At 44.6% G+C, this 24555-nt stretch overlaps 1 protein-coding gene across 1 annotated transcript in view; it reads left to right on the top strand.

Moving 5' to 3' along the window:
• Positions 1 to 24555, top strand: part of LOC138567860 (uncharacterized) — a 330507-nt gene that overhangs the window by 92506 nt on the left and 213446 nt on the right. Inside the window, exon 3 of the mRNA XM_069646349.1 lies at positions 7961 to 7981. The gene's annotated coding sequence lies outside the window, so the exon portion shown is untranslated. The remainder of the gene's footprint in view (positions 1 to 7960; positions 7982 to 24555) is intronic.

Here is a 24555-nt window from a genome sequence, read left to right as displayed (position 1 = left end):
CCTGGGAACTATGAGCAAATTTGCATTTGAGGTCCTGGTAGGTCTGTTAGGGGTATATCTATTTATTCTCTCGACTAGGTAGCGCGGGCAGCATTGTTGAGGCATTTATGAGTTAGGGAGGCTACTTTTAGCATTGGGTTCCCGTCAATGATGAAACTGGCGTATTTAAGGTCCAATTTGGTGACGTTGGAGGTGGAACCGAGGATGATGAGTTCAGTCTTGTCATCATTCAGGCATAGACTATGAGAAGCCATCCATGCCTGGATGATGAGGTACACCCTGTTCACCAAGGCCAAATCATGGTTGTAATCTCTCGCCAACGGGATGAGGATCTGTGTATCATCAGCATAGTTAGTGTAGGTGATACCCAGGCCATCGAGATCGTCAAACAGGGGCTTTGTGAATACGTTGTACAGTGTGGGGGAGGCACAAGAACCCTGAGGGACACCGCAGGTGATTGGGATGGGGTCGGCGGCGGCTGAGGTGGAGAAGATGCGCATAGATCGGTTACTTAGGAATGACTCAATCCAACCGATGGCCTCTTGGGAGAAGTGGGCAGCTGAGTCCAAGTGGTTGCATATCATTTTGTGATCTAATAGATTGAATGCTGCCGTGAGGTCTAGGAGAAGCAGTAGAGCAGTCTTCCCATTATCTCTCAGGGTGTCCATTTGCGCCTTTAAATCGATAAGGGCCGTTTCTGTCCCATGTTGGGGTCTAAAGCCTGATTGCCGAATGCCCAGGAGATGGTTTTGTTCAAGGTATTTCTGTATTTGTTGGTATGCTGTCTTGTCTAATATTTTGAGCAGGAAAGGCACAGTGGTAATAGGCCTATAGTTGGTGGGTATTGAAGGGTCAAGAGAGGGTTTTTTGAGTAGAGGGAGGACCCATGACTCTTTAAGGTTGCTAGGGATGGTGCCTGAGGACAAGGAGGTGTAAATGAGTTTGGTAATGAATGGTGCGAGGTCTCTTGCCGCATCTTTAATGATTTGTGAAGGGCAAGGGTCGCCCTTGCAGTTTGATGGTTTGAGGCTGAGAATGATTTTTTCCACTTCTAGGGTGGAGACTTTGGAAAAGCTGAAGCGGGTAGGTGGGTTGGGCATGGGGTGTTGGGGTTTGGGCAGCGGGGTAGCATTCGCGAAGTTCATCAATTTAGTTATGGATTCATTCTTTTTGTTAATTTTGATTTGGAGTCCTGCTATTTTGTTGGACAAGGCATTTTGGACACTTGTTCGCCATTGTTTGTTTTTTACGCATGTATCTGGGATTAAAACAGGTGTTTCCAATTCTTTAATGATAGTGAATAATTATTTGGTGCTTGAATTGGCTTGTGTTATTCTTTGGTTGTAGGACTCTTGTTTGGCGGCTATAATTTCTTTTTTGTAGGTGGATGTTATTTTATTGAGGATCAGCTTATTGTCGTCTGTGGGAGATTGTCTCCAGGTTTGTTCCTTTTTGTGTTTCTCGAGTATAAGGGCTTTAAGGTGCGGGGAGAACCAGGAGTTCAGGTGTTTTTTCGGCTTGCATTTTCTAAGTTTTAGCGGTGCAATAGAGTCAAGGGCTAAGCTCATGATTTGGTTGTAACCTTCTACAAGGTCATGAGGGGTGGAGGTAGCTAGGAGTTGGTTTAGGGTTGGTAAAATGAGTGGGATTAATTTTTCCACTGTGATATTTTTCTTACTTCTCGTAGAGACAGCTAAGGCTAGCACAGTATTGGTGATAAGGCTTGTGGCTTCGAGGGCAAAGGAAATTAGATGGTGGTCAGACCAAGGTTGAGGGGAGTTAGCTGAAATGGAGGCCACACAGTTATGGTCTGCTACCCAGTCGAGGGTTCTCCCTTTATTGTGGATGGGGGTGAACACTCTTTGGGTAAAGCCTAGTTCTGACAGTGTATTGTTGATGAGGGTAGCCTGGGGGTCTTTGGGGTCATTTAGGACTAAGTTGAAGTCCCCTAGGAGGAGGCACTGGGAGGTATTTTTTAGGTTATTGGTAAGGATAGTAGTGAGGTCTTCCACGAAAGAACCTAAGGGTCCAGGGGTTCTGTAGAGTAAGTGAATGGATATGGTTTGGGAATTAGCGGTATGCAGCTTAGCTGTGAGTGATTCACAGGATGGGAAGTGGTTCGAGGAGTCAAGTCTAATGTTGAGGCGTGTTTTGGCAATTATGGCCAGGCCCCCACCTCTAGATTCTATTCTATCCGCACGGAGGATGGTGTAGTCGTCAGGAATGGCAAGCGAGAGGGCTGGGCCTGCGGCTGCATGGAGCCAGGACTCGGTAATGGCTATGAAGTCTAGATCTTCTGCTAGAATGAGATCTGCTAGGCCTGTGGCATGGGCTACTATAGAGCGCGCATTGATTAGGGCGCCTCTTATGGGAGAGACAGTACTTTTGGTGTGAGTAGGATTAGAGTCTGTGTTATGCACTTTATGCTTTGTCAGGGTGTTAGTTGAGTTGTGCTTAGGTCTTTCCAAGGGAGAGTTGGTGAGAGTGGTCGTATGCATAGTTGGGGAGCGGTTAGTCAGTATAGACTGGGTGGCGTCTCTAGCTCGAGGCTCGTATAGTTTGGGTAGTCTGGCACGTAGTCTGGTATTTCTCACAGGGAGGCTGCATGGTTTGGAAGAGTAGGGCGGAGTGGGTGTGAGGTAGAGCATAATGGAAGGTATTGGAATGGTGCCTATGGAGGCCACGCTAGGGGTGAAACTTAGTAGGGTGGAGGAATTGATAAGGTGGAGAATAACTCTCAGCAGTACTCAGTAGATGCCTGGTAAGTACATTTTGTTGGTTAAAAGTAGGGTGTGGAAGTCAGGTGCGAGGCTGTTCTAGGATAAGTATGCAACAATCAGAGACTAGATACCACTTAATTAGCTAAATGAGACAGTCAAGATACGACGACGAAATACAGTGTAGTGGCAGGCAGGCTAAATGCAATTACAATGGCAGGCTAAATGCAATTTTCAATGGCAGGCTAAGTGTAACTTTCAATGGCAGGCTAAATGCAGCTATCAAAAATACAGTGTAGTGGCAGGCTAAGTATAACTTTCAATGACAGGCTAAATGCAGCTATCAAAAATACAGTGTACTGGCAGGCAGGCTAAATGCACTTAAAATGGCAGGCTAAATGCAATTTTCAATGGCAGGCTAAGTGTAACTTTCAATGGCAGGCTAAATGCAGCTGTCAAAAATACAGTGTAGTGGCAGGCAGGTTAAATGCACTATCAAGGTCAGGCTAAATACAACTTTCAGTGGCAGACCGAGTGCAACTATTGGTGGCTGTGCACATTTAAATAGCTAAATGCCGCTAACAAGTGTAGGATAATAGCATGTAGGTACATAAGCGTGTACCCCTGGGCCATACATTGAGTATATGTGACGAAGGGTGATGCAGCAGGTGTTGGGTTTAGATAATATACGGCATAACTTGGGAGCAGTTGTCAAGTGTTATTGCCGATGGGCCAACTGGTATCACAGTTACATGTAGCAGGTAATTGATGTTCACATGTAGGTTACCTCAATGTGATGGAGTACGGCGACGGAGCACCAACAAAATATGGTGTGCTGCGAGGGTCAGGTCCAGTGGATAGTCTGGGTAGGTTCAGGAGCCAAAGGGGCATGATGAGTGGTCAGCACACAGGACAGATGGTGGTCGGGCTTAATATCCTGGCGCAGCCTGCAGCTGGGTCAGCTCAGTCAGGATCTGAGCCTTGTTAGCGAGCCTTCTCTCGCAGGCCGGCTCTCACCTCCTGGGGACCCGATTGGCCACTTGGTGGGCTGGTGAGCCAATCTGAGTGCTCCCGTGCAACAGCAGATGGATGAGGAGGTAGAGGCCTCCACGTCGGCCATCTTGGAAAGGGTATGAGCCTCGTGGCTTCCACTGGTGCCAGATGGTGGCTGGGGGCTGTAAGGGGCTCAGCTCGCTTTGTTACACAAAAAGACTGGGTGAGACCTTGTTGCCTTGCCAGTTGCAGTGAAAAAAAAATATGAATGCCAATTTTGGCGATTTTTCACGGCATTCGCGGGGGGGTGCGGCCGAGTGCAGCAGTAGGCACTCTCTTTCCAGGGCATCTCGGGATGATGAGGAGGTAATTCCACCAGCCAGAACACCAGAGATTCCTTTATAGTGAATTGGCTGCAGCGGAACCAACATTCATTTCCTCCCGTGCTACTGGCAGTCACCAAAGTAGCTGGGCCCAGGCGTAGCTCCACCTCAAGGTAGAATAAGAAACTCTTTGCTTTGTAATTATATTGTTATTGGGTCTTGTATAACCCAATTGGGCACTTTAGCATCTGCAAGTGCACGAGGTGTGGTAGGGAACCAGAAGGAACGGGGCAAGGTTGCTTTATTGCAGCATTAATGTTTGCAGATGTGAAAGGCTCTTAGGTATTTTGAAAGTTCTCTGAAGCAGTGGTTAATGTGTGCTTCCGGTTGGTAATGTGAATTGTGTGGGATTGTCTGTGGTACATAGCAGAGGGGTGTATAGGTAGATTGCAGAAAGTTGTGTTGGTGTGTCTGTGGTGGGTTGGTGTGTTGCTTAGGGAAATGTAGTGCAGGTGGTGTACATTCCATTGTGCTATCATTAATGAGGAGTGGCTCAGGCACGTCTTGGGACCATCACATATCAATCACATATATTCATCCGCAAGATCCGCTCCTCCCTCACCTTCCACGCTTCTAAACTCCTAATTTCCTCCCTTATTTTCTCCCGCCTTTTCTACTGCTCCTCTCTTGTTTTTGGTCTCCCTGCCTCTCACTTGTCTCCCCTAAAATCCATCTACAACTCCTCCATCCGTACTCTATGTCTTCTCGGTCCTTGTGACCCTATTTCTGCCTTTCTCTCTCAACTCTGCTGGCTTCCTCTCACAATTGAAATTTCAATTCCTCTGTCTTGTCTACAAATCTCTCCATGACCTCGCCCCCCCCTATCTCTATTCCCTCCTCTCATTTTACCATCCCTCCCGTTCTCTCCGGTCCACCGATCTCTACCTTCTCACTGTACCCCCTGCCCCTTGTGCCGCATCACGCTTCCGCTCCTTCCAACTCTTGGCCCCCCTCCACTGGAACTCCCTACCTCTCTCCATCCGCTCCTCCCCCACCTACTCATCCTTCCGCTCCTCCTTGAAATCCCTTCTTCTCCACTCCCCTCGCTGACTCTCCTCTTTTTCTAAGTTTGTCAAATCAAAGCAGGTTGCATTTAGTTGCTTATGTCAACATAAATAATTCTTCCTACAGCTTTTTTTTTTTGAAAATTGGTTTTATTGATTTTCAACAAAGATATTACAGTTTTCAATACAAACATATTAAAGTAACTTGGCAATTACAAAGTGATAAAAAGGAAAGGAAAAAAGAAAAAGGGAAGAAGAGAAGAGAAAGGATAAAAACAACACAAAAAAAACATACGCTGTGTTACGGTTGCTCAAAATACCAAATATCCCCAACTTGTCCCTCTCCCCCCTCCCCCACCCTGCAACCCTTATGGCTATGGATGGCCTCAATGATTTCCATAGTCCGGCAAAGGAGTTCTTATGCGAAATCGTTAGTTAAGACAGTGGCACTTCATGTGACATTTGGAGTTAGCATTAGCATTGTGGGCAGTTCAATAGAATGGCGTTCAGTTGTGTTGTGTTGCACACTTGGTATTTTAAGTAACGTACTTGGCTCGAAACCCAGAGCATTCGTTATCAATAGAAGTGCGATCACCATGGATGGCTGCTGTCAGTATGTCCATGTTGAAAATATTACGGGAGACATTAATCCACTCAGCTTTTGTTGGTAGACTTGTCCTTAAGCCTTGGTATGCTATATTGTGCAATGTTATGTTACGTCATGCTGTCCCAGGCTATGCTATTCAAAGGCACAGAAATAGGGCCCATAGTTTGTAGTACATTTCCCGGGACCTCGCTTCTGATGGTCCACTGGCAAGTCAAAGACACTCCACCTATAGCTCCAGGTGTGCATTAGATTATGGTACAATGCAGCCTGACATGCGCCATGCACTAGCAACAGGAGGTTATTAGGCAACCTCTGGTGATGGGGTGTTTATTTTGTTTTAAAGGGGATATGTACAGCCTGTTGGGAAGGCAATGGTGGAGGCAGAGGGATTAAGGGCAGCAGATGCCCCCCTAGGTCCCCATTTATCCCGTTGCACCCCTCCCACCGCTTGCTTAGCCCCTTCCTTGCAGTTATGATCACAGCAGTCCTACATGTTTTGCAAACAACAATGCATGCAACCCAAGTATGGCAACAAGGCCAGTGTGGCTTTGTGGCTTTGTGGCATGCCTCCTGCCTTTACCAATACCCTGGCCCTATACTTAGATTTTGGCTGCCGCTCGGAGGAGAGTAGCGACTGGCAGTGGCATGTCGGCTCTGAAGTGGTACTTTATCTTTATCCATTTACTTTTTTGTAAATGCCTGCTAGCATTCCTCCCCTGACTCTACCTCCCAACCCAGACATGACCTCTATAGCATGTGCTGTTATTTTTTGAACACCCTTCCCATTACCCCAAGCCAATGGCTCAATCGCTCAATCACCTGCATTAGTGGTGTGGACTGATTGGGGACTTGGACCAGAGGGAATGAGGATACTGCAACACTATATTGAAAAGGTACATATAAAAAGAGAAAAAAGAGTTTGAGTGTGTATGTGTATGCACACAAGAGTTTGAATGAGTGTGTGTGATTGAATGTTGGGGGGTGGCAAAGGCACCATGAATGTGAGGGCCTGGCCCTTGAAGGGGTTTTACAGTGGCAATTTAGATATATTCTAGGCGTTCTTGTAAGAGTGTTTAAAGTGGTAACACTGGCTTATGTTTCTGTGCAGGCAGTGTAAAAACGTGTTCAATGATGGCATATATCAAAGCCACAGCAGGCGTGAACATGTGTTTTATATTTGTAGTGCTGCCATATATTAAGTACAGGACACCATCATGAATTTGTATACAGTGTCAATACTGGCATCTCTTTCATCACAGGCAACACAGAAACATGTTATACGTGCAATGCTGGCTAGACATAGGAACCATGAACATGTGCTTTACAGTGGAAGTGCTGGCATATATTTTCGGCACCATCATGAAAGTGTTTCACAGTGGCAATACTGCCATATATCTGGTCACAGCCAGTGTGGAAAAGTGTTTTATCGGGCAATGCTAGCATATACCATACACATAGGCCTCATCAACATGTGCTTCACACTGGCAATGCTGACATATATTGTGGGCACAGGCACCATTAAAATGCTGCACATTAATTGAACAATGCTTCTGTGTACTCGTTTTGACCTGGTATCCATGATCGACAGGATTTCTTTCACAGAAATAAGTGTAAATTGTATTGATCTTTACCAAATTTTCTATCGGAAATGCACTGTATTATGCACCATTTTCACCCATTATTTAAACAAATTCCTCAGGGGAAGACCCAGCTCGAACCCTGCGATACTGGTTCGGACTTCTTCACTATGCTCGGTCGCTCATGCAAATTCAGGGAAAATATAAATGCACTATTAATGAAAAACTGACCTACAATCATTTCTTATTGGAGGTGCCATTTTATTATCCTCGTTCAAACTGGCACCAAAAGCTGCCACCATCACTACCGAATAGCAGCACTATTATCCATGTAATGACTGGGAGAAGGATGACTAAAGCCAGGGGTGAAGACTGTAGGGAAGTTTTCTAATAATAGACATGTTATTATTTATTATTTTTTTATTTATTTATTTTGGTTGGTTAATTAATTAACCTTTCAAAACAAAAGATTTCAAAACAAAAGATTAATATTAATAATAGACATGTGCATAAGCAGTTGTAGAGGAAGACTTAATCTGCAAATGCTAATGTGCACCACCCCTGAAAAATATGTACCTGAATTATAATTAAGAGTAGCAGTATAACCGTGGAACATATGCTTTGTTCATTTCCTCTTTAATATTGTTTAATTCTCCTTTCTTTTATTTTTTCACTACAGGTTACTTTATCACATTATTTGGTGAGTAAAAAGAGTATCCATATTTTATTACTATAACCCTAATTCTGAAGTTACCAATATATATGTTTTCTTTTTCTTTGTAATGATGATTTGTAATTTATATAGCGCTTTCACCAACGCGCTGCACATAGAACATATTTACATACAATTATCACCGAACCGAAGTTGGTACTCATTTTCCGACCTCAGAAGGATGAAAGGCTGAGTTGGCCTTGCTGAGTCCTGCAACCTGAAGGTTGCAGCAGCGAGCGCTCAACCCACTCAGCTATGTTATGCGGGTGACCACAGAGGAATCTTTGTTAACTGTGGTGTGTTCATTATTATCAAATCAAGAAATCTCCCAGAGTGTCCTGTGTTTAAGTGACAATCCTCCAATAACACAAGTACCAACATGTGAAGTGCAAACCTAGGACTGTTTAAACGTGCCACCGATGACATGGGGCCACTTTGCAGCTACGCACTTCTTTTAATGTATCTATTTCTTCGTAAGTGACCTCAAAAACATGGCAAGAAATGTCGAAGGGTATGCAGGAGTAAGGGAAAGGGATTGAGTTTTTACCAATGTTAGGCGAGGCCTCCCATGGTCAAGAAGCACTGGCAGTTCTCCAGCTGAAGCAAATTTAGCAGGTGCAATCACTCCACCACTCACTCACTCTATCCATCTCTTTATCACTCTTCCTTCTCTGTGGCTCTAACACTCAAGAGCATGAAGACTTTTAACAGTGGTTTATGCTGTGGAGGCAAGCATCATGATGATCACTGTGTAAAAGCATCATGAAAATGCTTTACAGTGGCATATATTGTTGAGACAAGAATCATGACAGTCTTTGGGCACAAGTAGGCACAACAATGTTCTACAATGGCATATATTGTTGAGGCAAAACTCATTATAGTCTGCGCAAAAGCTGCATGACACTTTTTTTTACTAAGGCAATGCTAGCATATATTATTTGGACAGGAATCAGATTTGTTCTAACACACCTAACTTGAAAGTGGCAGCGCTGGCATATTTTGTTCAGGTTATTTTTTTTAATATTTTTTTTATGTTTTATTGGTTAAACAGATTAAACCTTTAACATTGTTCAGGTCAGTGCTCCAGATAAGATTTTGAGGTGGGAGTATTTTACTCCGGACTTTTAAACTTTGAGGGTAAATGTGATTTTAAGAGAGTAAAAATTACTTTTCTCCTTTGCAAGAGAGTAAAATGTATGTGACATCCAGCCGACGTATGCAAAAACTGTATGGAAATCATTACTATGCGGCAGCTTTCTGCATTGTGACAATACAACTTTCATTATTTCTCCAAGGTCTGGCCATGTGATCTCTCCTGTATATATTTAAATGTTGAAAATACAAAAACCTAGCCAATTACATAGTAAAGCAACATGAGTTGTATTGTGTGTTTTGAGGTTCAATTACAGAATTGTCTTTTGATGCTTAATGAAAGACCTAATTTCCTGGAGCTATTCTACCTAATGATATGCAACAGTGCAGAGAGGCAAGGACTCCATGCTAAATTCTGTATCTAATCTCATGGTCAAATGGTTATTTATATAGCACTTTTGGCAAAGGGCTGTACATAGCACATATTTATCACAATTATCACCAAACCGAAGTTGATACTCCTTTATCGACCTTGAAAGGATCGAGTTGGCCTTGCCAGGATTCGAACCTGCAACCTACATATCACACACAGATCGCAGCAATGACTGTTCAACTGGATGAGCTATCTTATTGGCTAACTTCCTTCAGAGGTTGGTTAACTGAATATCGACTGGGTATAATAATCACAGTGCCTAGATGTTGGGACGAACCATGTATGCAGCGCTACTTAAAGTTAAATACCTATCTGGATTATAACAGGGACAGGTTTTGCTGAGTTTCTATTTCAATAAAAAATGTAACTTTTATTTGTTTTTGTTTTTTTTAACAGCGCTTGCACTTCCTGGCAAGTGAGGTTGTGGACGCTTTTTAATTGTCTTGAAGATTTGAGAGTCTAGAACACCTGTGATTGGTGTAATGACAATCACTCACCCTTGAGCAAAGACTCTGCTGCCACTGACCATTTATTGTAATGTATCGCATTGACTGCAAGGTTGAATGGATGTAAACTAGACTGACCGTGCACAGTCCTCATTTTACACACTGTTTTTATAATTGGAGTGTAAAATGATCTTCCTCCACATGATTATGCACACAGCACAGGAACTCTGAAAAATACAATTGTGAAATACTGGTTTGCTTTCTCTGAAAAGAAAAGCATACTTTGTTCCAAAACGTTAATTCTCAATTGCAACTTTTTTTTAGGTTTTCCATCTTATTAATGATACAATCCTAAAATGCTAGGAAAATAAATATGCACAGTGCTTCTGTTTGCTCCATGAGCATCAACACAGCAGAAGCTGAATGCAAATAAACAATTTCTTTAATCACAGTGTGCAATTACATCCTTGTAGATAAAAATTAAAAGAAGCCTTCTGGTTTCTGTCAATTAGCCTGACCTTTGCACTGCCCTCTGCTCTAACCTTGTGTGCAAATGTACACAGGAAAATAATAAAGCTGTTGTATTTACAAGATTTTCATGCGTAAAAAGGCCTAGTACGGACCTTATCTGGAAGCCTGGTTCAGGTTATGCATCAGGATGGGTTTTCTTTCTAACAGGAATCATGCACATGTTTACAGTGGCAATGCCCGCAAGTATAATTTGTACAGGTCTTTATTTTATTTTTCTTTGTGTATACCTAGTTTAAAAGGGGGGGCATTACTGGTGTATATTGTTGAGGACATTTCCACACTTAGCATCTTTCTAGGGCATTCAGACTAATAAAAAATACATTTTTTTTTTTTTTTTTTACAAAGGTAGCGGGCGCCCCTCTCTCGCAAGAACAGACATGATAACCTGTTCAGTGGTTATTAACCACTTGAGAGTTCGCAGCCACTGCTTTTACTCACTGTGCCTTTCACAGATGGGAAATATCCATTTGCATATCAGTCTTTGTCCTGCCCAGGAGCAGTCCAGCACCGAAATACAATGGCAACTCCAATCTGAACGAGAGTACCACCAGCAACCCCATACACGTGTTTCACCCTTGTTGGGGATCATCAGTGAGGTGAAGCTGATGCCTCTCTAAGCACAGTGAGAGGGAGACCACGTCTGGTTGCCCCCAGGAGACCTAGGGTTACCAATCCCAGGTTCCTTAAAAAATAATTTTACAAAGGTAGCGGGCGCCCCTCTCTCGCAAGAACAGACATGATAACCTGTTCAGTGGTTATTAACCACTTGAGAGTTCGCAGCCACTGCTTTTACTCACTGTGCCTTTCACAGATGGGAAATATCCATTTGCATATCAGTCTTTGTCCTGCCCAGGAGCAGTCCAGCACCGAAATACAATGGCAACTCCAATCTGAACGAGAGTACCACCAGCAACCCCATACACGTGTTTCACCCTTGTTGGGGATCATCAGTGAGGTGAAGCTGATGCCTCTCTAAGCACAATGAGAGGGAGACCACGTCTGGTTGCCCCCAGGAGACCTAGGGTTACCAATCCCAGGTTCCTTAAAAAATAATTTTACAAAGGTAGCGGGCGCCCCTCTCTCGCAAGAACAGACATGATAACCTGTTCAGTGGTTATTAACCACTTGAGAGTTCGCAGCCACTGCTTTTACTCACTGTGCCTTTCACAGATGGGAAATATCCATTTGCATATCAGTCTTTGTCCTGCCCAGGAGCAGTCCAGCACCGAAATACAATGGCAACTCCAATCTGAACGAGAGTACCACCAGCAACCCCATACACGTGTTTCACCCTTGTTGGGGATCATCAGTGAGGTGAAGCTGATGCCTCTCTAAGCACAGTGAGAGGGAGACCACGTCTGGTTGCCCCCAGGAGACCTAGGGTTACCAATCCCAGGTTCCTTAAAAAATAATTTTACAAAGGTAGCGGGCGCCCCTCTCTCGCAAGAACAGACATGATAACCTGTTCAGTGGTTATTAACCACTTGAGAGTTCGCAGCCACTGCTTTTACTCACTGTGCCTTTCACAGATGGGAAATATCCATTTGCATATCAGTCTTTGTCCTGCCCAGGAGCAGTCCAGCACCGAAATACAATGGCAACTCCAATCTGAACGAGAGTACCACCAGCAACCCCATACACGTGTTTCACCCTTGTTGGGGATCATCAGTGAGGTGAAGCTGATGCCTCTCTAAGCACAGTGAGAGGGAGACCACGTCTGGTTGCCCCCAGGAGACCTAGGGTTACCAATCCCAGGTTCCTTAAAAAATAATTTTACAAAGGTAGCGGGCGCCCCTCTCTCGCAAGAACAGACATGATAACCTGTTCAGTGGTTATTAACCACTTGAGAGTTCGCAGCCACTGCTTTTACTCACTGTGCCTTTCACAGATGGGAAATATCCATTTGCATATCAGTCTTTGTCCTGCCCAGGAGCAGTCCAGCACCGAAATACAATGGCAACTCCAATCTGAACGAGAGTACCACCAGCAACCCCATACACGTGTTTCACCCTTGTTGGGGATCATCAGTGAGGTGAAGCTGATGCCTCTCTAAGCACAGTGAGAGGGAGACCATGTCTGGTTGCCCCCAGGAGACCTAGGGTTACCAATCCCAGGTTCCTTAAAAAATAATTTTACAAAGGTAGCGGGCGCCCCTCTCTCGCAAGAACAGACATGATAACCTGTTCAGTGGTTATCATTGGTAACCCTAGGTCTCCTGGGGGCAACCAGACGTGGTCTCCCTCTCACTGTGCTTAGAGAGGCATCAGCTTCACCTCACTGATGATCCCCAACAAGGGTGAAACACGTGTATGGGGTTGCTGGTGGTACTCTCGTTCAGATTGGAATTGCCATTGTATTTCGGTGCTGGACTGCCCCTGGGCAGGACAAAGACTGATATGCAAATGGATATTTCCCATCTGTGAAAGGCACAGTGAGTAAAAGCAGTGGCTGCGAACTCTCAAGTGGTTAATAACCACTGAACAGGTTATCATGTCTGTTCTTGCGGGAGAGGGGCGCCCGCTACCTTTGTTAAACTATTTGTTAAGGAACCTGGGATTGGTAACCCTAGGTCTCCTGGGGGCAACCAGACGTGGTCTCCCTCTCACTGTGCTTAGAGAGGCATCAGCTTCACCTCACTGATGATCCCCAACAAGGGTGAAACACGTGTATGGGGTTGCTGGTGGTACTCTCGTTCAGATTGGAATTGCCATTGTATTTCGGTGCTGGACTGCCCCTGGGCAGGACAAAGACTGATATGCAAATGGATATTTCCCATCTGTGAAAGGCACAGTGAGTAAAAGCAGTGGCTGCGAACTCTCAAGTGGTTAATAACCACTGAACAGGTTATCATGTCTGTTCTTGCGGGAGAGGGGCGCCCGCTACCTTTGTTAAACTATTTGTTAAGGAACCTGGGATTGGTAACCCTAGGTCTCCTGGGGGCAACCAGACGTGGTCTCCCTCTCACTGTGCTTAGAGAGGCATCAGCTTCACCTCACTGATGATCCCCAACAAGGGTGAAACACGTGTATGGGGTTGCTGGTGGTACTCTCGTTCAGATTGGAATTGCCATTGTATTTCGGTGCTGGACTGCCCCTGGGCAGGACAAAGACTGATATGCAAATGGATATTTCCCATCTGTGAAAGGCACAGTGAGTAAAAGCAGTGGCTGCGAACTCTCAAGTGGTTAATAACCACTGAACAGGTTATCATGTCTGTTCTTGCGGGAGAGGGGCGCCCGCTACCTTTGTTAAACTATTTGTTAAGGAACCTGGGATTGGTAACCCTAGGTCTCCTGGGGGCAACCAGACGTGGTCTCCCTCTCACTGTGCTTAGAGAGGCATCAGCTTCACCTCACTGATGATCCCCAACAAGGGTGAAACACGTGTATGGGGTTGCTGGTGGTACTCTCGTTCAGATTGGAATTGCCATTGTATTTCGGTGCTGGACTGCCCCTGGGCAGGACAAAGACTGATATGCAAATGGATATTTCCCATCTGTGAAAGGCACAGTGAGTAAAAGCAGTGGCTGCGAACTCTCAAGTGGTTAATAACCACTGAACAGGTTATCATGTCTGTTCTTGCGGGAGAGGGGCGCCCGCTACCTTTGTTAAACTATTTGTTAAGGAACCTGGGATTGGTAACCCTAGGTCTCCTGGGGGCAACCAGACGTGGTCTCCCTCTCACTGTGCTTAGAGAGGCATCAGCTTCACCTCACTGATGATCCCCAACAAGGGTGAAACACGTGTATGGGGTTGCTGGTGGTACTCTCGTTCAGATTGGAATTGCCATTGTATTTCGGTGCTGGACTGCCCCTGGGCAGGACAAAGACTGATATGCAAATGGATATTTCCCATCTGTGAAAGGCACAGTGAGTAAAAGCAGTGGCTGCGAACTCTCAAGTGGTTAATAACCACTGAACAGGTTATCATGTCTGTTCTTGCGGGAGAGGGGCGCCCGCTACCTTTGTTAAACTATTTGTTAAGGAACCTGGGATTGGTAACCCTAGGTCTCCTGGGGGCAACCAGACGTGGTCTCCCTCTCACTGTGCTTAGAGAGGCATCGGCTTCACCTCACTGATGATCCCCAACAAGGGTGAAACACGTGTATGGGGTTGCTGGTGGTACTCTCGTTCAGATTGGAATTGCCATTGTATTTCGGTGCTGGACTGCCCCTGGGCAGGACAAAGACTGATATGCAAATGGATATTTCCCATCTGTGAAAGGCACAGTGAGTAAAAGCAGTGGCTGCGAACTCTCAAGTGGTTAATAACCACTGAACAGGTTATCATGTCTGTTCTTGCGGGAGAGGGGCGCCCGCTACCTTTGTTAAACTATTTGTTAAGGAACCTGGGATTGGTAACCCTAGGTCTCCTGGGGGCAACCAGACGTGGTCTCCCTCTCACTGTGCTTAGAGAGGCATCAGCTTCACCTCACTGATGATCCCCAACAAGGGTGAAACACGTGTATGGGGTTGCTGGTGGTACTCTCGTTCAGATTGGAATTGCCATTGTATTTCGGTGCTGGACTGCCCCTGGGCAGGACAAAGACTGATATGCAAATGGATATTTCCCATCTGTGAAAGGCACAGTGAGTAAAAGCAGTGGCTGCGAACTCTCAAGTGGTTAATAACCACTGAACAGGTTATCATGTCTGTTCTTGCGGGAGAGGGGCGCCCGCTACCTATGTTAAACTAATAAAAAATACAGGTTGTTCTAAGAGCCAGAAAGAAAGACACTGGGCCTCATTACGAGTTTGGTAGCAGCCATGGAGCTATTAGCTCCATGGCTGCCGCCAAACCGGGCTCCTTTACCAGGTTCCCTGAATGGCCATTCCGAGTTCGGGGGGCCCGGTAATTCCTCCCTCTGGGAACCCGGACCTTCCCCATTCCCATTTGAGCCCCCATAGGGCTCAATGGGAACGGGAGAGGGAGCTGACAACGGGCCGATTACGACAGCCCCGTTGTTAGCTCCCTCTTCCCATTGCCGGACCCGGTAAGGACGCCTGGTTTTACCAGGCGTCCTTACCGGGTCCCGCGAGGGGACCTCGTAATCAGGCGGAATGGTGTTAACGGGCCCACCACCCTTAGCGGAGCCCGTTAACCCATTCTGCCTGACTTGTAATGAGGCCCACTGTAAATAAAGCAGATATGTGAACTGCTAGTGTGTCCATGCACTTACATCATCTATTACATTTGTTTTTGGAATATTACTAATTGTAAGTCATTAAAGGGTGTATCACACACTTTAGCCCCACCCCTAAGTGTTGCTGCAGTGCCGCCAATTTCATGAGCCCTGCCATGGTGCTGCACCTTTCCAAATGTTTGAGCGCTGCCAGCGCCTAAGCCATACAGTTTTTGGCCCCAGACAACAGAGCTATCCCCAGAGTTACACAATTCGTACATTTTAAGGTACCAGGAGGTAGAGTCTGCCCCTCAGGTCACAGAGATCTTACTTATTTAAGCAATGTTAAACAAGCTAGCGCGTGGTTTACATCAATCTTAGGTTATAAGGATATATGCAAAAGGTCTGGGAGCCCAGACTGATATGCAAATGGGTATTTTTCCTCTGTGAATGGTACAATGAGCTAAAACGTGGTTGTAGACCCTTGCGAGTGGGCACCGTCTCATAGAACAGGTTATTTGGCCATGTTTGTTCTCGGTGGAGGAGCTCACAGCCCTTTTTCTGGATTTTTAGGAACTTGGGACAGCTAGGGTTAAGGACGGTCCCGCTGCGTCGTGCAACCAAGTTTCTGTCATTGCAAGGAAATCGAGGTTGTTGTTTAGTATGATGTCTGCAATCTCAGTTGCGTGGGCAACAAGGGACCTGGCATTTAGCAGTGCCCCTTTTATAGGCTGCTTCTGTATACCTTTCGGGGTCAGGTTGGGACTAATGTCAACAGGGCTGTTAGGTGTATTAGTGTGTTTTTTTTTTACGCATGGGCTTGTCATTAGTGAGTTCTGTATGTGCTGAGCAGGTGGTCTTGTATTTATGTTTGGCTAGTGAGTGCAGGTTCATGGGTAATCTACTACCTAGTCTATTATTGCGCTCAGTTATGTCAGGATTAATGGTAGGTATACCTGTTCGTAGATAGGGCGTCTTGACAACAGTAGGAGCGATGGGTATGCCATACAAGATGGGTGTGCCATGTCTTACATTGGGAGAGGTGAGTGAGTATAGCGTGGGTAGGAATGAGGTTGACTTGATTCTGGAGTCCCAATTAGTGGGAATAAGTGCTTGTAGAAATAGCGTGGGTGGAATCGTACTGTACGTGGTGAAGGGGGGGCTTGGGTCCCTAAGGTGCTCCATTTTAGTATAGTAAAGAGGTCTGATATCAGGCCATATGGAGGTATTAGTGGAAAGATACAAAGTAAGCTAATCATGGTGTGTCACCTATGTATGTGTGTATGTGGAAGTGTACTGTGGAGATCATTCCAGTGTTGGTAACAACATTAGGCTAGTATATCTGTTCTTAGTGTAGGTAGATATCTAGGACAGGAGGTGGATGACGTGGATAGGTTCAGTACAATGAGGATATGGTGGTGGGCTGCTACAAGCTAGTGGGTGTATCAGATGAGCTTGTTCAGTGTGATAGGGCTGATAGATAGGCTAGTTCAAAAACAGTGGGGGTAACAGAGTAGGCTAGTTCAAAGACAGAATAGGCTAATTCAAAAACAGTGGGGTAACAGAATAGGCGAGTTCATAAACAGTGGGGGTAACAGAATAGGCTAGTTCAAAAACAGAGTAGGCTAGTTCACAAACAGGAATCCAAGTGATTTAACCGAATTACAAATGATCGAGAATGAAATGACCGAAAACAAAAGTGTTCGAATGACCAAAAGTTCGAACACTTTGTTTTCGGTCATTTCAGGCCCGATAATTTGGAATAACACACATTCTCAAACACACACACACGCACACACAACACACTCATAACAACCCGCCACCCACACCCTCAGCACACCCCCACCCACACCACCAACATAAACAAACCCCACTTACCTTGTCTTCACGCTTGGTTCCTGCAGCGCCAGTTCCCTTTCACTTCTGTGAAAGGGAACCAGCGCTGCAGGGTCCTTTTCTTTTTTTTTAACACGGAAGGCTGCGGGGGTGTTCCCCGCAGCCCCCGCTCACTATACAATAAAGTATAGTGAGCGGGGCAAAGAGGGGGACACCCCCGCAGCCCCCGTTTCTTTTTCTTTCGTTATTTTTTTATTTTATTTTTTTAACACGGACGACTGCAGGGGTGTCCCCCACAGCCCCCGCTCACTATACCACAAAGTATAGTGAGCGGGGGAATGAGGGGGACACCCCCACAGCCTCCGTTTTTTTTCCAATGCTACCACCAAAGGAACAAACTTTTGGTGTTCGATCCTTTGGTGGTAGCATTTTTAGAACATTTGGTCATTTCGACCATTTTCTTTCGGTCAAATCGACCGAAACCCACAAACAGTGGGGGTAACAGAATAGGCTAGTTCACAAACAGAATAGGCTAGTTCAAAAACAGTGGGGGTAACAGAATAGGCTAGTTCAAAAACAGAATGGGCTAGTTCAAAAACAGTGGGGGTAACAGAATAGGCTAGTTCAAAAACAGAGTAGGCTATTTCAAAAACAGTGGGGGTAACAGAATAGGCTAGTTCAAAAACAGTGGGTTAACAGAATAGGCTAGTTCAAAAACAGTGGGGGTAATGGAGTAGACTAATTTAGAAACTGTAAGTAGGTGATTAGCAAATTTGGGCTGGTGCAGCGGTCAACGCTGGTGCTTATCCAGAGCAGTGGGGATAGCAGAGTAAATAGGTACAGAGAACAGTGAGCCGCTTAAGCTAGGGTGGCTACCTAAGCTGATGCTAACGGAGACAGTACCAGGATAGCGTCATAGGCTCGTACATAACAAGGGCAGCATATTCCCCCCCTCTGGCATCTTGCGAACTTCTCTCAGTCAAGTTCCAAACTTCACCTGAAAATACCATTACCATCCACCTTATATACAGGCCCCCAGGCCCTACCGGGTCCTTCGAAGAAGACATTACATCACTAGCAGCCGACTCTACCAAACCCACGGCGCAAAACATCATCCTAGGTAACTTTAACCTTGGCTATAATGATACCAATGACCTACATGCCATCTCTCTAGCTAACGCACTAGCGGAACAAGGTTTCACACAAATAAGTACCAAACCTACTCATGGGAAGGGCAGAATACTTGTCTGGGTAGCAGATCTTAATTGCAATACTACCCTAATAGATTCCACACCACTCGCGTGTTCTGACCATTACCTCATATCCCTAGAACTCAATGTTAACAACCAAGAGATGAAGAAGCCCACCACTGCACCACCCTGGCTCACTAGGAACAAAAGCAATATTACAGTGGAGGATTTAATACCCTTGGTAATCCCTGTACTCAATGCACTACCGGCCACTAATGACCCCAACCTGCTAGTTGACATTTACAATGACTCCATGACTAAAGCCATAGACACTATTGCCCCATTAAAACAATGCAAACCCATAGCACACTTGAACCCTCGGTTCACTCCTGAACTTAAAGTACTACGCATAGAAAAGAGAAAACTAGAAACACTCTGGAAATCTACCCCTCTCTAGAAAACAAAACCAACCTTATCACTGTCATGGCCACCTACAAAAATGAGATAATCCTCACCAAAAAAGAAACCTTCAATGACAGAATAAACCAAGCAGCATCCAGTACTAGACAGTTATTTAATATGCTAAGAGAGCTAGAAAACCCAAACCTGCCGGCAGACGCGTGTACCAAGGATAAACTTTGGTGTACCAGCATACAAAATGCCCTAACAAAATCAACGGGCTGCAGACCAAAATAGCAGACAAAAGATTCCAACTTACCACTGGCAACCCTACTACTCCGACACCACCTTCAACTGCATACCTCAATTCAGGATTCAAATTCAATAAGGTCTCCATACCTGAAGTTCAAAGAATTATAGCATCTCTAAAACCATCTAACTGCAAAGGCGACAGCTGCCCCGCTCAGATTATAAAAGATGCTGCCAGAGATCTAGCCCCTTTCATCACCCAACTTATAAACTCCTCTTTCGCCAGCAATTCTGTCCCAACTAACCTGAAACAGTCCTGGGTTCTACCTCTACTGAAGAAACAAACTTTAGATATGGCTATACCCACTAATTATAGACCGATCACGACAGTTCCCTTTTTAATCAAAATCTTGGATAGAGTTGCATACTTGTAAATTCAAGACAATCTAGAATCTAACCAATTACTCGGAACCCGTCAATCTGGCTTCAGACCTCAGCATGGAACGGAAACTGCCCTTGTCGACCTCAAAAGCCAGATCGACGAATTAAAAGACAAAGGCAAAGTTGCCATCCTACTCCTCCTAGACTTATCAGCTGCCTTTGATCTGGTAGACCATAAAATATTATGTGATCACCTATCATCGGCAGCTCACTTCTCCTTCTCCGCAGTCACATGGATCCAATCTTTTCTTGCGAACAGAACAATGCGTGTCTTTTCACTGACTGCCGCGGCGGACCCATTCCCCATCACTTGCATAGTCCCTCAAGGCTCCTGCGTATCGCCCACTTTGTACAATATTTTTACAAAGCCACTATTCGACAAACTGGACCGTCTGGGTGTCACTTACACTAATTACGCAGACAACACCCAGATACTCCTATCACTATCAGGAACTTCCGACACAGACGTCGGCCTGATTAACGAAGTCTGCACCATCATTCAGGCATGGATGGCCACACATGGCCTCTGCCTGAATGATGATAAGACTGAGCTACTCCTAGTCGGCTCACCTAACAACCTTCTAAAATTGAGCCCCAACTACACAAGCATCCCTATTGATGGGAACAATATACAGATCGCCAAAAATGTAAAAACCTTGGGTTTTTACCTCAAACCCCACTCCAATCTTACTAAACATGTAAGCATAAAAGCCTCTGCCACGGTCTATACCGGCAAGTTGATTATGGCATGCAGACCCCTATTGTCCCTCAACAGCTGCCTCACACTGGCCAGAGCTCTCATACAATCCAAATTGGACTATTGTAATGGCCTATACTTAGGCGCTAACAAAATCATAACAAATAAATTGCAGATCCTGCAAAACAATGAGTTTAGAGCAGCATTAAACATCCCTAGAAGAGAGCATATTTCAGCTACCAGAAAGCACCACAAATGGCTCTCCGTACAAGAGAGAATTGACCTAAAAACGATCTGTCTCACTCATAAAGCTCTCAACCACCAAGCCCCAGCTTACCTCACCGACAAATTCACCTGGAAACTGTTTCCCAGAACCACAAAATCATCCAACACTGGTAGTGCCTCGGTACAACCTTAAAAGAGCTGGCGGTGCCAGCTTCCCAGTTCTAGCGGCACAATTATGGAACTCACTCCCACAGGACAACAAAACTATTCAAGCATTTGATAAATTCCGATGTCACGTTATCACATGGCTACTTAACAAAAACTAACGCCACTACGCTACGCTACACCTTACTGCTCTAAACGCTTTGACCAACCAACTATCACTGCATATTGTCCATTTAAAATGTATACCTCAATCATATTTTGCCTGCATAAAACTGTATTTCACCTGTGCTTCACCTTCTATTTAAAGATGTACCTCAATTATATTTTACTGTATAAAATTGTATTTCACCTGTATAAAATGTACCATGTAACCTTTATTCTTATCCTAGTGCCCAGATACCCTCGGGTCAGGCGCGCTATATAAATAAAATAAACAAACAAACAAACCTGAAATTCGGGATAATCCAGACGTGGACCCTTTGCAGTGGCATAACACAATATTTGGGAGCCCCCCTGCAAGTCTTGCTGAGGGCCCCATGCTCAGCAACAAAACCCGGGCTGTGCCACAGTCTGGGCTGGCCTAGACAACCACCACAACCACCAAAATCAGCTCCTCTGCCTGGAATTACCTCCACGTCCCTCTTCCTCATCCCAGAACTTACCTATGAGGCACCTTACCTCATAGTTAAGTACTGGGATGAGGAAAAGTGGAATGAGGAGTGATGGAGATTACAGGTAACTAAAACAGGCATTACATCCATGTCCCTGTGCCTCGTACCAGTATTTGATTATGAGGCAATGTGCCTCATACACAAGTACTGGGATGAGGAAAGATAGGGTTAGGGGTAATGAAGATTACCAATAAGTAACCCATGCATTAAACACAAGTACACACCATGACCTCCACATTCCTTTTCCTTATCCCAGGACCTACCTATGAGGCAATTTACCTCATAGGTAAATACTGGAACGAGGAAGAGTGGGTTTAGGAGTAATGAAGACTACAGGTAACTAAGTCAGACATTACATCCACGTCCCTTTACCTTGTCCAAGTACGTAGCTTGTCCATAGCCCCCACTACCCCTACCCCATGACATGGAGGCCCCCTTACCCCATAACATGAAGGCTTCCATGTGGGAGGCCTCCATGTCATGGTGTGCGGGGGAGCCCTATGACTTCAAAAAGTATTTTTTTCTTTTTAAAGTCACTCTGCCTTCATAAAGAAATTAGATCCATTAGGAGAACAATTACCAAAACGGAAATAATGTCTTTATGAAGGCATAAGGAATTCAAAAAGAAACTATTTCTTTTTGAAGTCATAGGGCTCCCCCACACTATGACATTGAGGCCTCCAACATGGAAGCCTCCATGTCATGGGGTAGGGGTCGTGGGGGCTATGAATTTAAAAAGAAATAGTATCTCCCCGCAGTTGTGCGTTTTGTGTCAAACAATCTTTTCAGAGAAACTCTGAAATCTGTAATTCACCGAGTCAATTGGTTTAATCTTAGTTGATATTCTTTTTACATCATATTCAAATAGTACATGTAAGTATATGATTTAGCCAACAACAACCTTTTGGTGCATGTGCCTATTGTTTCATCACATGTATGGCTTCCTCTAGGTTGTATAGTACAGTCTTGATCTGTACCAAATCACTGCACAAAATATTTACAACATATTTACTACATCCACAGCAGTCCGGATTTAGATCCAGCCATAGTACAGAATCTGCCCTACTAGATCTTCAGACAGAAATGCTGTCAATATTAGATAAAGGCAAATCAGGTCTACTGATATTGTTGGACCTCTCGGCAGCATTTGATTTGCTGAACCACACAAAACTCCGAGAAGCCCTGAAAAAATCAGGAAATTGCTCATCAGGGGCAACCAAATGGATAGCTTCATTCCTTCAAAACAGGCAATCGAGGATTGTCTAGGGAAATAAAACATCTAATACCAAACCGGTAGACTGTGGCGTCCCACAAGGAGCCAGTTTCTACCAACTTCTTTTTAACCTTTACATGCACTGCCTCTGTACCATACTCTTTCAAATGGGTATATTCTTTACGAACTTTGCTGATGATACCCAGCTGGTCTTAGAACTTAGTGGGGATTACGACAAGGACAGTAACATGCTCTCATCTTTATATAACATCATAAAATGCTGGATGAAAGCAAACTGGATGTGTCTAAACGGCTCTAAAACCGAGCTCAGGATATTCGGTTCCACACAGGCCATAAGAACATTGAGTCCACTCTACTCCTCATTTTCCATTAAAAACACCCAAATACCGATCTCTGAAAAAGTGAAGACTTTAGGAGTATACCTTCAAGCTTCATTAGGTGCTGAAGCCCACACAGCTTACCTAAAGAAAAACTGTCAATATCACCAGATATTACTAAAAAAAATCAGACCTTTATTAGACCAAAAGAATAGCACGACCATCACTAGGGCTACAATACTATCCAGATTGGATTATGGTAATGCCCTACTTCTAGGAGCAAACAGCAATTGCGTGAAGAAATGTCAAGTGATTCAAAATAACGCCATCAGGACCATCACAGGAAGAACTTGGAGGGAACACATCACTGGCGAAAGGAAGGCCCTCCACTGGTTGGCCATGAAAGAAAGAATCACGTTTAAATCTCTCACGATGGTTCACCGTTGCTTATACGTTAATGCGCCAGCTTACCTTAAGAAACACTTCAACTGGTATGCCCCAACTAGGCGGCTCAGATCCTCTAATACAGGCCAACTGCAAACATTCACAACAAAAAAGCATCATGGACTTGGAAAAGCCTTTCCGACTCTAAGTATAAAAAAATTGAACGAACTTCCCACCTCACTGAAGCTCGAGTCCAACTACATTTCATTCCGTAAAAAATTGAAAACATTACTTTTCAATTAACTCCGCGGAACAGGCTAAATCTCTTTGAGGAAAATCGGTCAATTTACTTGTGTCCTGTTTATCACTATTCGTTGTCCTGTCTTCTTGTCAGCGCTCTGATGCCCGTGGGCTTTCAGCGCTTTACAAATAAATAAATAAATAAATAAATAAATAAATAAATAACATTTACAAAACAACTGCTTGTAAACACATTTTTCCAAAAGTTAGAAGTTTCCTATGTGATTGTATTGATCAATTCCTGATATGTATCAAGTTAATATGTTATTTACACACACTATTTCAAATACATGTTTCCAATATAGTTAGGAATTCCATCTTGTTGCATCCGAATTGATACATTCAAGTTCCTATTCGTTCTTTCCAATATGCCAAATTGTTTTAGTCATTGACTTCTTCCTCCTAGCTAATTGCGGATTATCATTCTATAAATTCCATTCTTATTAGTAGGTGCCTTGTGCAAGGAGGATTTCAGTTCCAACTGTTGATTATGTGTATCCTTGTCTTGATACTTCTTGGTGTGTCCTAAAAGGTTCATTTCTTGGTGGGGTGGGGTCACCTTTAGACTGGATTCTGCATGGATTATTTCAAGAGGGCGGCGGTGTGGGAGCCCACACGCGGAACCTTCCCAAGTGGGCACCTTTCCGTAGAACAGGTTATTTGGCCGTGTTCGTTCTCGTGGAGGGACTCTGAATGTTTAGGTTATAAGGACTCAAGCAGCAACAGTAGCCTTATGACTACAGTTTAAGTCCTCAGCAGAGCTATATTTAAGGTCAATAAACGTGTGAAGATTCATGCATCAGACAACAGAGCTACCCATTGGTAGGGTGACCA

Source organism: Ambystoma mexicanum, chromosome 2p, assembly GCF_040938575.1.
Source record: "Ambystoma mexicanum isolate Mex_15411 chromosome 2p, UKY_AmexF1_1, whole genome shotgun sequence".
Lineage (NCBI taxonomy): Eukaryota > Metazoa > Chordata > Amphibia > Caudata > Ambystomatidae > Ambystoma > Ambystoma mexicanum.
Note: the sequence above shows the minus strand (reverse complement) of the source record. Positions and strands in the feature narration are given on the sequence as shown.